The sequence below is a fragment of the Seriola dumerili genome, unplaced genomic scaffold (genome assembly GCF_002260705.1).
Source record: "Seriola dumerili isolate Sdu_G_001 unplaced genomic scaffold, Sdu_1.0 BDQW01000002.1, whole genome shotgun sequence".
Classification (NCBI taxonomy): Eukaryota; Metazoa; Chordata; class Actinopteri; order Carangiformes; family Carangidae; genus Seriola; species Seriola dumerili.
The window spans coordinates 6,785,670-6,798,172 of NW_019174257.1; positions in this window are offsets into that span (position 1 = coordinate 6,785,670).

A 12,503-nucleotide genomic window follows, 5' to 3' on the forward strand; every position below is an offset into this window, starting at 1 on the left:
TGAACTTTCATCTAATTTCATAAAAAACTATACGTCGATTTTGTTCAGACAGCGGTCACACTCACAGAGAATTCACTGCCTTTAAATTCCTCATTATTTTAAATACAAACATGTATCGCTGCTTCTTTCTTTCATCCAGTCAATCAATTTGACTTTTACATCTGCCCCGATTACAGAAACCGGGTTTCTTGTTTACATGACATTTAACGAAAATAAAACCTGCTTTCTAGAGAGAGCCAACTGTAACCCGGTTACACACTGCTGTTTTTTTGGGTCGATAAATATAAACATCCCCACCTGGATGAGATAACTAATTTACGCTGTCATACTGCGGCAGCTGTGGTTCAGGTGGTAAAGCGGGTCGCTCACTAGCTGCTGGGTTGGCAGTTCAGTCCCCAGCTCCTCTTGTTCATGTGTCAAAGTGTCCTTGAGCAAGGCACTGAACCCCACTTATCTCCCTTGCATAGCAGCTCCGTTGTTATCGGTGTGTAAATAGATGAATGGCAGAATATAAGGCAACTTGTGCAATCCATTAACATTTAATCTGCTCACTGTTACACAGAAAGATCTTTCCTTTTGTTTTTTAGTATGATTTACTGAGGATTCAAACTAAGCGTTACAGCCAGTGATACCATCACAAAACCAGTCTTCTCTGTATTTACAGTGGGCTGTTGTTTCTCATGCACCGATCTGATATTTTCCCTCCAAAACTGGCATTTTTGGGGTATGACAGTTTCACCTCTACAGCTCAGTACAACTTCATTTACCTAAGCACATGTTGGTTTACTTCAACATGTTTTTCCTTTTGTCGTTGATTGACACATTTTCCTTCAGCCAATCAGCAGCAGAGAAGAAGCAGCTGGCTCATGTTATCACCTGGCAGATCTCCCACCAAGCCACAAAGAGGAAGTGAGAATGAGATAGAGGCAGAAAGGTTGGTGTGTGATCAGACGGGACGGGAGATTCACAGCAGGCATCTGCCTCTTAAAACCAATGTGCTGGCAGCACCTCGCCACACGTCTCTCCGTTAATCAAGAGTTCTGCGCTGTATCGATGCTAATGACTCACACTCTCTCCTAAACAGCCTGTTGTATTTTCAACACAGTGTGGCGGGACACAGTGGGAATCAAACTCCAAACCTAAACTGCATCAGTGCTCAGGTCAGTACTCAAACCCTTAGACTACCCTGTGGCAGTATTTGATTCTGCTGTACCTTTTCTGCTAAGGGTGTAAAAAATAGTCTCTATGCCACTTCTATGACTGATTTCCCCCTGTGTGATTACTGAGCACTCTCCTAAAATGACAGTCCTATAAATAAGCTTCTCATTTTTAATACTGAGGGACTGTCACCTAAACCTGGTGTTAACCGCTGAGGTTTCAGGTCGCCAAAACATTTTATTAGTTCAGTCAAATGTCTCGTCTCGTCGTCTCCCGCTTATCCGGATCCGGGTCGCGGGGGCGGCAGCCTCAGCAAAGAGGTCCAGACGGCCCTCTCCCCAGCTACTTCCACCAGTTCCTCCGGGAGAATCCCGAGGCGTTCCAAGGCCAGCCGCGAGATATAATCCCTCCAGCGTGCCCTTGGTCGGCCTCAGTCAAATGTGTGAGTGACAAATGTGTTTCACATTTCACGATGTGATATAACATTTTGCGCAGACATTCATGGCTCACAGAGGACAAAACCTGCTGACTGATGATCCCCTAAAAGGTTTAATCTACTGCCACCTTCAGGTCAAAATTTCAATTTGTCTCTTACCTTTCCTTGCAGAAATGACATTCCCATCAGCCTCTGCTGTATTCTGTGTTTAGTGCTAACAAACATGCTAACATGCTAACAAACTAAACTCAGATGGTAAACCACTATGAGCATGTCAGCATGCTGATGGTAACAATTGTAGTGCTAGTGTGTGGTAGAATTTCTGTGCTTTTATTATGCAAATATTGTAGCTGCTGGAATTATATGACTATAGCATCAATTGCTTGGAACAAAGAACTGCTAACGCTTACTTCACAGTAAAAGCTGAGGCTTTTACAGTGTACTGAAACACCCCGGAGTCCACTCCTACATCATGCTGCAAGATGGGAAGTTACATCTGCTGAAGGTCAGCGAAAACAGGATTTTCAAAGGGTGTTACATTACACTGTAAGATAATAATCAACATGAGATCAAGTTAATCACCTCAGTTTAAAGGTCCATTTCAAGGTTCATTCTATTTTTTGGTGAGGGGGGGGGTCCAACCAGAATACGTTCACATGCTTTAGTGTTCAAAAAACACTATTTTTCTCATTACAGTTCTGCTGCACTGTTGGTATTATATGAAAACACACTACAGTCATAATGTAATGGTCGTACACTATGCACAGATATCCCCATGTATTATACATTTAAAACTAGCGTACCAAGAGCCTCTAGCATCTTCTCTCTGAGCTGGGACAGTTTGATTGTTTTATTACACTCTGTCAGCACTGTTGGCTAAACGATCCGAGTAGAACAATGCGACAGAATGTCTTCAATCTGTTGCAGCAAATACAGATTTAGTTTAGTTGTAGCTTCTCTAGCACGTCACGTTTTTAATTTCATTTCCATTAGAGCTCTATTTCTATATTTATTTGTCGCCTTGGGTTTATGGTTTTATAATTCTTTTTCTATCCTTTAATCTCTTTTGGTCTCTCTCTTTCTCTATCTCGCTCTCTCTTGCTCTAATTTTTTTTAGAAAATTTGTTGATTAGTCTGTTGTTTAAATGTGGCAGCTGTCCTCAACTGCAGTCAATCAAAGCTCTTATGTCACTAAACAGATCCTTGCAATTTGACTCTTAGAAACTTTCCACTGACCCTCATCATTTTCTTGCAGATAAACACAACAACAAACAACTCGATGCGTCAGAGGGTGTTTCACCTCATCAGACGAAAGGGTTGTTTAACATTTATGTCCTGTGTTTCCTGTTATCGATAAGACTGATAAATGAAGCATTCCTGCACCTGTCACTGCAGTTTTCTCTGACAGATTCTGTTCAAAATAGAAATAGAATAGAAAAGCAAAAAATAGAAAACCCAGTGAAGGTCCTGAGCTGACAGATAATCTCACTGTGGAGGTTTTCTGACATCTGAGGAGGCAGTACCGGATACTCAGAGTGTGTATTAGTGTGTGTGTTGAGTGCTAACATTGGCAGCTCAGGCATCTTGCTGCTCTGACCATAGTCCAACATACATCTAAAGTTTAACACAGCAGTTATCCCACAATCCACTGGGCTCCCATCTGCTCCACCCAGCATGTATACACTCATACACTGTGATCTCATACATAAAACACATGCACACATATGCTTACACATAAAGACACCTGACACATACTGTGCACTATTGCTTCACTGCGCGCACACACACACACCACATTTATATCCCCTCACACACACAGACACACACTGAGACAGACTGATGATGTAATCAGAGATGATAAGAGCATTAATCAGGACATGTTGATCCTTCATTAACTCATGAGAGAAATCAAAGCCATTTCTGTTTTCCTCATTGGGAAAATGAATATGAACTCATCATAAAGGTAGAGGAGCAGAGCAGGGTAAAACTTACACCTGCGTGTGTGATGTGTGACATGTGTGAGTGTATAACAGCAGACAGCCAGAAGAAGCCCGTTCCTCTGACGCAAAGCTGTAACATTCACCCGTATGTATAATGACGCCCAAGAGTGCAAAGAGCATGATTAGCATGGCTCCATAAATAGAGCCAGTCTCCAATCAACCCTGTCCTTCTCACCCCACCCCGCCTCTCTGTGTAGGCCTGTGTGCCACAATTAACTCTGCAGGCAGACAGAAGCTAAATGTTTTCACCAAAGCTGGAATTTTCCAAAGAGCACTGAAAAAGTTAAGTTATAGAGCAGCTGTGCATGGTTCAGAATAAAGCAACTTTACCTTCTGTCATCAGATTTAAACTGATTTGTTTTTCTTTTTTATATACAGTACAGTCCTGTGCAAAGGTTTTCGGTGGGTTAGGGCCGATCCCACACCTGACTGATGGTGTCGTGCGATGGATGAGAATATAAACACAGTACTGTAGTTCCACCTTTTTTTTGTACAACTCTATATTCATAATTTAGACCTCAATTAAATATTTTTTGGGGTGAATATACTTGGCTTTTTTCAATTTATGCACTTAAAAGTTCTAGGTTCAAAAGGATGTGGTTTGTTTTCTAATGAGAGGTAACAAGGCATAAAAAAGTGTTAAAATGCAGCTTTGTGTCTTGGATTTCTGTTTATAAGAAACACTGTTAGTGGGTTCTTTTCCACTGTTCAAAGAGAAAGTTCATAGTGGATTTTTTTTGTGGGGACATTGAAAATAAGCTTTTTTTTTAATATAATGCCTTTAGTGCACTGATTTATGCCTCATTGTGGTTGTCCAAAATTGTGCTTTTCACACATCTTGTGTGTATAAAGCAGTTTATAAAATGCTCCTGTGGATGGGGATTTCTTTTTGTTTTTAAATTAAATACAGTTAAACCGGAAATAACAGATTGTTTTGGTAGAAACATATCATCACCTTTTAAGTTGGCAAGGTGAACTTGTTAAACAGTTGTTTATTTACATATCCAGTAGTTACCTAACAACATTATCATTCATTTGGAGTTGAGTTTCTGTTGAATGTAAGTCCAATATTCACTCTCTTTTAGCTCTGTTAAGTCTAGTCTCCACCAACTGCTGAGGGAAATTTCTGGCTCTTTAGCTGCTAAATGCTCCTCTGTGTTCACCAGCTATTCTCTAACAGTGTCATCCAGGTGTTGGTGCTGAGCAGGTGCCTTCTGAATGGGCCTAAACACAGCTGCCTGCAGCGGCTGAAAACACCGTTGTGAGAGCATTGAACTAAAACCGTACAGTTGCGAACACTGAGCTAAAACTCATAATAAAGCTCCTCTTTCACATTGCCACAATCTTTTCATCATTTGAGGTATAGCATCAGGATGAGCATCAACTTTGTGAACTAACTTCTACAGTTGCTGCTCCAAATATAATTTTTAAAAATGTATATATTTAAAGAGCATTCAACACCAGAACTCATGGTTTGAAACATAACTGCACAAGATCAAATATTTAGTTCTATTAGCTTTTAATTTGTAGAGTTGTGGATTTTACAGTTAACGTATTAACACAATCTAAACCAGCATCTGGTCTGAGAATGACTGTTCGTGGGCAGTCCTGTTGGTAACCTCCCAGGAAGCTGAATGTAACTTCTGTAACTTTTGGACCTAATCACCCAAAGTGGAACTGCATCCTAGTTGCCACATCTACCTGACAAATTTACCAACAGAGTGTATGGAAGCAAGATCACCCTCCTGTGTAAAGAAATAATTAAAACGCACCGTAAAGCACTTCTAGCTTTTCAACAAACTACAACTGATGTGACTCTGTTCATGTTCGTGTGTGTGTGTGTGTGTGTGTGTGTGTGTGTGTGTGTGTGTGTGTGTCCCTTTTGTCTTTATTAACTGTAAACAAAGCCCTGAAGTGGAGATAAAATTTTTATGGTTGTGAGGTAATCCAACTCCAAACCCAGTCATCATCTGACAGAGAGACACGACATGACGCACAGCTGCAGAGTCATTCTGAGTTTTGGGTCTTACGTACGACTTATCACCAAAGTAAACTATATAGACTTGATAAGGCGGGGGTGTGTGTGTGTGTGTGTGTGTGTAAGAGGGGAATCCATGAATCTTATTTACCTCAAGCCGAGACATTGATGTTGGTTAGTTGTTGCAGCAGAAAGACAGCAACTGAAACAAAGATGAGACAACAAAAAGGAGGTTTTAATGACACGCAGGAAACAAAAGAGACTGAAATTGTCTCAAAGGACAAGATGAAGAGAAACTTTCTATTTTCAGTCACTGACAAATTCCTCACCCATCACTTTGCTATCTACAGAGATTTCTGGCATCCAAACCAATTTTCTCTTTGTACCTTGACTTTGACCAACTGATGATTTGCACTTGTACATCAAATTAAAGAAAGGCAAAAATTCAGAATAAGCAGAATGAGAAGTAACTTCTTATTCTGCTTATTCTGTATTTTTGCTAGATAGAGGTCTCAAAAACACATAAGGAAGAAAAATGAAAGTTTAAAAGACCTATATAAACTTAAACTAAACATTAATGACTAGGACTTGTCTATTAAGAATTCATATGACTCATCAACACCACCTGGCATTATCATGTGCTGAATGATGGAGGAGGGATCTATGAGCGCGTCAGAGGCACCACAGAGGCTAAAAAGCCTTTCTGTCCAGACAGAAAATAACATGGTATAAAGCACTTTTATTACTTTGATGCACTGATTTATTGATTTTCAAGTCAAAGTGCACACAAAGTGTTCAGCCCACATTAGCTAATAAGATGCCAGTAAAACAAGCAATTTAGTATAATACACAGAAATTACCACACACACTTCACAGCATGGACAAAATGTGTTGACCTGTCTTTCAAGCCAAATTAAATTGGGAGACATGGACATTCTTTCTCACTTCATATGAGGGATGTTAACTCATAAAATGGTAAATGGACTGCATAGTGCTTTAAACCTGAGATCAGTACTCAGTGCTTTCCAACACGTCACTCTGAAGCTGTAGCTGCCATTAAAAGACACTGATGTCATCTGTATCTTTGGCTGGAATACAACAGCAGGGCAAGTCTTATAATTGCAAATGTCTGTGACTGACTGACTGACTGACTGACTGACTGACTGACTGACTGACTGACTGACTGACTATAGGTTCACCACTGGTGAGCCCAATACCACATTGTGCTTTCAGAATGAATAGGTGCTAACTGATTCTGTTAGAGGGGTGTTTACAGCCTGCAGTGTTGACAACTTAGCACACTTTTATTCAAAAAAAGCACCTAGCGACGATGGTGATTTTGTCAGATGAAGTCATGGTTATAAAGCTGGCTAACATGTAGTCTTAATGGGCCATTTTTCAGGACTTGGACTTGGACCAATGATCTCAGTTAATCTTAAATTCTGGCTACATTCCGTCTTATATTCACGCACACACACACACACATCATCCAGAGTGTGTTCACTCAAGAACACTCCAACATGCAGGAAGAGCCAGAAACTACCAAAACCCAAAAGTTTCGAACTCCAAAATTTAAAGAATTCAAACCGTTTAGTTTGTAATACAGGTTTTCTCTTAAAAAATATATGAATAAATCACTGTAACTTTCAGCGTAAGTTAATCAGACTTTAAGAGAGTGAAAACTTCCAGAAACACAGAAGACGTTACACGACTGATTTCTTGGAGTAAACTGAACTTCATGTGTAAAGTCAGTGAAATGCTCCTTTAATAGACAACTCCCTTCCTCCTCCTCCAGTATTCTTTGTGCTGATATATGAACGCTTCACTGGATATTTCTGCACTGGCTCCACTTTCATTAGATTATTCTACTCTGGACTCCCAATCTGACTTTGTTTCTGTCAGTTCCAACCTACTGTAGCTCCAGGGGACGAGACGTGACGAGCTGAACCAGAGATTTGTGTCTGAGGTTTCAGTTTCATCCGTTTGATCTGTTGTAATTCAGCAGGAGTCTATCAAGGTCATGGATTATTAAACTTCCCTCTAGGCCATAATTGTCCATTCAATCTACCAATTCATTTTTTTTTTTTTTTTTTGCATATATAATAAAACACAACATAGAAACTTTCACAACAAACTTTTTCCAAATCTGTCAGCTACTGTGTATCAAGTTATCAGACATGTAAAATAATAATATATTTAAATTTACACTTGTGCTTTCTGTGCTGCCTTCCAGTGTCTTATCATGTTAAGATTACAGATGATGATTTTAATGTGGATATAAATCAATACATATGCTTTTGCATAGTTTAGCCATTTAACACAGGATGGACTCTGCTTTCCGTACTTGTTGCTCGACATCTGCTCCATCCTCCTCTGCCACTGAAGGTCTGCAAAAAATACACCTCACTGTTCTGACAATGACACATGAGCTTGAGATCATACATGCCGCTCGTCACTATCCTGCAGCTTCTTCAACTAAACATGCATCTCTCCATGGAAAAGCAGCCTGTGCACTTCACCAAACCCAACAGTGAACAGCACCTGCTGTTCACATGTTGGAGGCGGATCCTAGACTGTACATTAAAGGTTTTTCATATTTGACATGTGGAATTAGCCATTAAATGTTAAAAGAATGTGGTGTTTGCACAAACTTACAAAGGAAAATTACTGGAATGTACAGGATTAATCATAAATCTTAACACAAAACTCTACAACAGTATCACAGTTTGGTGTTTATTCAAGCGTGAGCATGGTACTCGCTTGAATTCAAACATGTCTGAGATTTAATCTGTATTTAATAAGGGAAAACACACAATCTCTTTCTGGGCTTTCGTGGCCTCCACCGAGTTAATTATCTTTTTCTAGCACAATATCTCAGATTCTTGTTCACAAAATCAGCTAAATGTAGAAATTCATGCTGTGACTAAAGGAACAAAGAAACAAAGGAGCAGAGCCCAGGTGCCGATCCAGGTGTTTTTCAAGTATTTCTCAACATTACCACAGAAGGCATTTTTGAAAATATTTCATATTTTCTCTTCAGCTGCTGCAGTTAAATTAACGAAAACATCCCATGCACATACCTCATTATCATCTGTCCCTATGTGGATTTTATTTTTAATGGAAGAAGTTTTGACATGTCACAGTAATAAAATAAAAAAGGGACATTTTTTGGACGGTTTTATGGATTGAGGATTCATCCAGGAGAGTTTAATGCAGATCCTGGAAATGCTCCGACTGTTGTCATGTAACAATACCTATTAGAAAAATGAATGGGACTCTTACTTCCAGAACCAGGGGCACCCACAATAGCTCCTCCTACTAATGTCAAAATGTCAGCTATGAAAAAGACCTATTATTGATATATCAAAGTTAGAGGATTATCCAGCCTTGACAGAAGCATGCACAATCTGAGCTACCCTTCCTTGAAACTCACTGTATTCATTATTTCTTTTGCCTCCAAGAAAGAAAAAAAAAGTTGATCTTTCATGCTTTCCAGCATGCCCTCCGCCTCCTGATGTGCTTCACTACAGCCCGCCAGACCTTTTTTTGATCACAGCTCTTGGCAGCTTCAAGATGCTCTCTGACAGTGTCAGCCTCTGTGCAGCAACAAGACTCTGACATTTTTGTCTGTTTCTTTTTAAAGCATCCTCTCACTTCTCAAAATGATGACAGCCTGCTTTTTCTCTGTTTCTGTTTCTCTGCTGTCAAATTTAGATGACGACTTTCAGGTCGACCCTCTCATGCATAACCAGACCTCATTAATCATAGAGGACACACTCACTTGTCTCATGTAACTAATACTTTTAATACTTGCTGTTTTCTATGTAGTTGTACCAGGACCCTGACTCCCCGACACACCAAAATGGAATGAACCCATTAATAATGTTATCAGTTTGATGCCTGCTGTGTGGTTGGTGTATTTAGGTGCCTAATTGGCGAGCTCTCAGATCCTAATGAGTGTGTAATTAGTGCTTAATTAAAGGCATGGGCATTAGGAAGGTCAACCACCGAAGCTTTCGTGATAAAACATGCAAACAGTGCTCCTATCAACTGTAACACAAATATAAGCTATGTAGTCTGTGTGGGGTTTGTTTTTTCTTTTACAATAATTTTTTAGAGCAGTGACAGTGAATTTAAACACTGAAATGCTTCTAATTTAACATTTTTCAAAGCCTCATGCTCTGTGTCATGGTGCAGCCATCTAATGCTGTGCAAGTGCATGCAGTGTGAGTTGAGCGCTCGCCTCTGCCCTGACACAGAAGAGTCTGTAATGATTAACTGTCTCAGCAGCGGTGTCCTTAAATCCAACAATCAAACCACCATAAAGTGAACACCCAAGGCGTCTTATGATGCTGTCCTCGTGGTGACGCACAGAAGACAGAAGATAGGCTTGTGAAAACCAGAGCTGATAAGGCCTGCAAAGAGTCTGAGCAACGTTCAAGAGCTTCACTGTGAAACGGGTGGGAAAGCGTGATACACACCCCACCCTCATCCCACACACACACACACATACACACAAACAGCTCTATGAATTATTAATGTGATTATACACTATGTCTTATGTCTATGCATGTACTTTTTGATAGAATATTAAATGAAGAGTTTTTTTGGAAAATATGCCTATTCACTCTCTTATTGTCAAAGTGAGGTTGCCAGTCAACAAGACTTCATAAAGTGACCGCTCCAGCTAAGGAACAGTCAGCTACATAACTCCCCATAAAACCACAGTTTGTTTTTTTTACCCTATGTTTGTGTTGTGTGCTGTTTGTCCCTGCTTTCAGCCTTTGTGCTATGCTAAGCTAAGATAAACTAACCAGCTGCTGGCTGTAGTTTCACATAGTTTCACATCAAAGAGACATGAGTGGTATCAATCTTCTCATCTGACTCTGCAAGAAAGCTTACTTTTCAAATGTCAAATGTCTATTGCTTTAATAATTTCAGCAGTTAATTCGAAACGTTTAGCTGCCGTACACATTTTGGCATCATTTCATTTCTTTGACTGCTACAACAGGATTTTGTATTGAAGTCCTTCATACTACAAATGGCATTTTATCTGAGTTCACTTTCACATCCACCATCACTTCATTCGTGCTCTTCTCAGATCAAAGCTATATGTCTCTTTTATTCTTGACTTCATTTATAAACTTTAATTTTAGCTTTTATCTGTTTCTGTTGATTTGATTTGATTTGATTTAAATTAAAAAGTTGTGTCCTGTACTGAAAAAAAGTTCAAATTCAACTAGTTAGAGAATATTGAGAGGCATTTAACCTCCACTGTGGTCAAATATATTTGTATTATAGAGGAAGCAGCTCAGCTAAAACCACTTGTGGGTTCCCAGCTAACACTGAGTAAGTGTTACTCACCGAGATGTCAAACTCAAACTGAGGATAGTTCCCTGTGCAAGTATAGTTAGACAGTAATCACCGAAGGACTACAGTGAGTGATAGTCCATCTATACAGGTGTGTTTCTGCTCTACTTCTATGTTTTCTGTTCAGTTTTGCTTTCTGCTGTAGTCTTATTTCCTCAGAGTCATCTCATATCAGTCTGCTTTAAGTTCTGGTTTTGAGTTTCACAACAGCAATTCTGCATTTTCAAGTCAAAATGTCACACTTCCAGTCTGTCCTGTTGTTCCCCTCCTCCAAACATACACACAGACACATGCAATTTGAGTACTGCAAGTCGCCCCCCCCTTACAGAAAAAATGATACTGATGTGACAAACTTTAAAACTGACGAACCAGGTCTGTATTTCAGTCGCATGTCAATAAAAGCTCTTTTTTCTTTCTCAAAACCTCCTCCTATTCTCACCAGTGATTTCTGAGGAAGTGACGAGACAAACGCCATTTTCAGTTAAATTACCAGTGAGTCATGTAGACAGACAAAAGCCGATTTAAGCTTTGGCTCTGCAAATGTTTGCAGATCAAACAGCCTCAGATGGTGATGGACGATAAGAACAAGAGGAGACAGCTTAGTGCTGGAGCAGGATGCCATCTATTGGACACGGACAGGACAGTCATGCCGGGTTTTCCGTGCCTCTTGTTAAACTGATGACACTGAAGGATTCCCAAAGTTTCCCACGACAGAGAAACTGGTCGGACACAACGGGTTCAACCCTGTGGAGACAGCTAGAAGCTCCGGGCATGATTATGTAACTCTACTTTAAGTGTGGAGGAAAGCAGTTTTACACATTTCACTGGAGAAACCTTATAACTCCCATTAATGGTTGGATGGATAGAGGCTGAAAATAATCACTAACAGAAACACTTCACAACTCAGAAATGACAAAAATACAGCAACTGTCCCTGAGTTCTTAAACAGCCGACTTATCACTAAACACCAAACTGTTTTCTGGATATGTGGATTTTTCTCTGAATATTTGCACTTTTCTTACTGTTCTGCCCATAAAATGTAACAACAGTGAGCAGAAAAAAGACATAGTTCAGTAAATAACAAGGACCCTAATTGAATAGAGTTGATATATAATGCAATGAATTCCATGAAACAAACTAAAAACAGTCCCAGACAGGACTGAACTGGTGAAACCAAGTAGAGACAAGTCGCTGCACACTGAATTTAGTGAGAAAAATGACATATTTTTTCTTCTCACACTTTGATATCTGATTCTGAAAATGTATGTGTGTGTGTGTGTGTGTGGGGGGGGGGGGGGGTCATAATGAAATGGAGATAAAGCAAACAAAAGAAATGATGATAGATAGATTAAATGAGATAATGTTTTAGCTAAATCTTTCCCTCTTCCCTTTAAGACAAAAAAAGAAAGAAAGGGATTAGACTTTGTCAAACTGTTGAGAGACTGTCTCTGACCATCTGTGTGGGGGTTATAGAGACAGAATGAAGGAAGCAGATACGGAGGAAGGAAGCAGATAAAGACAGGAGGAGGGAACGCGTAAATATTTTGGGGAAATACATTCC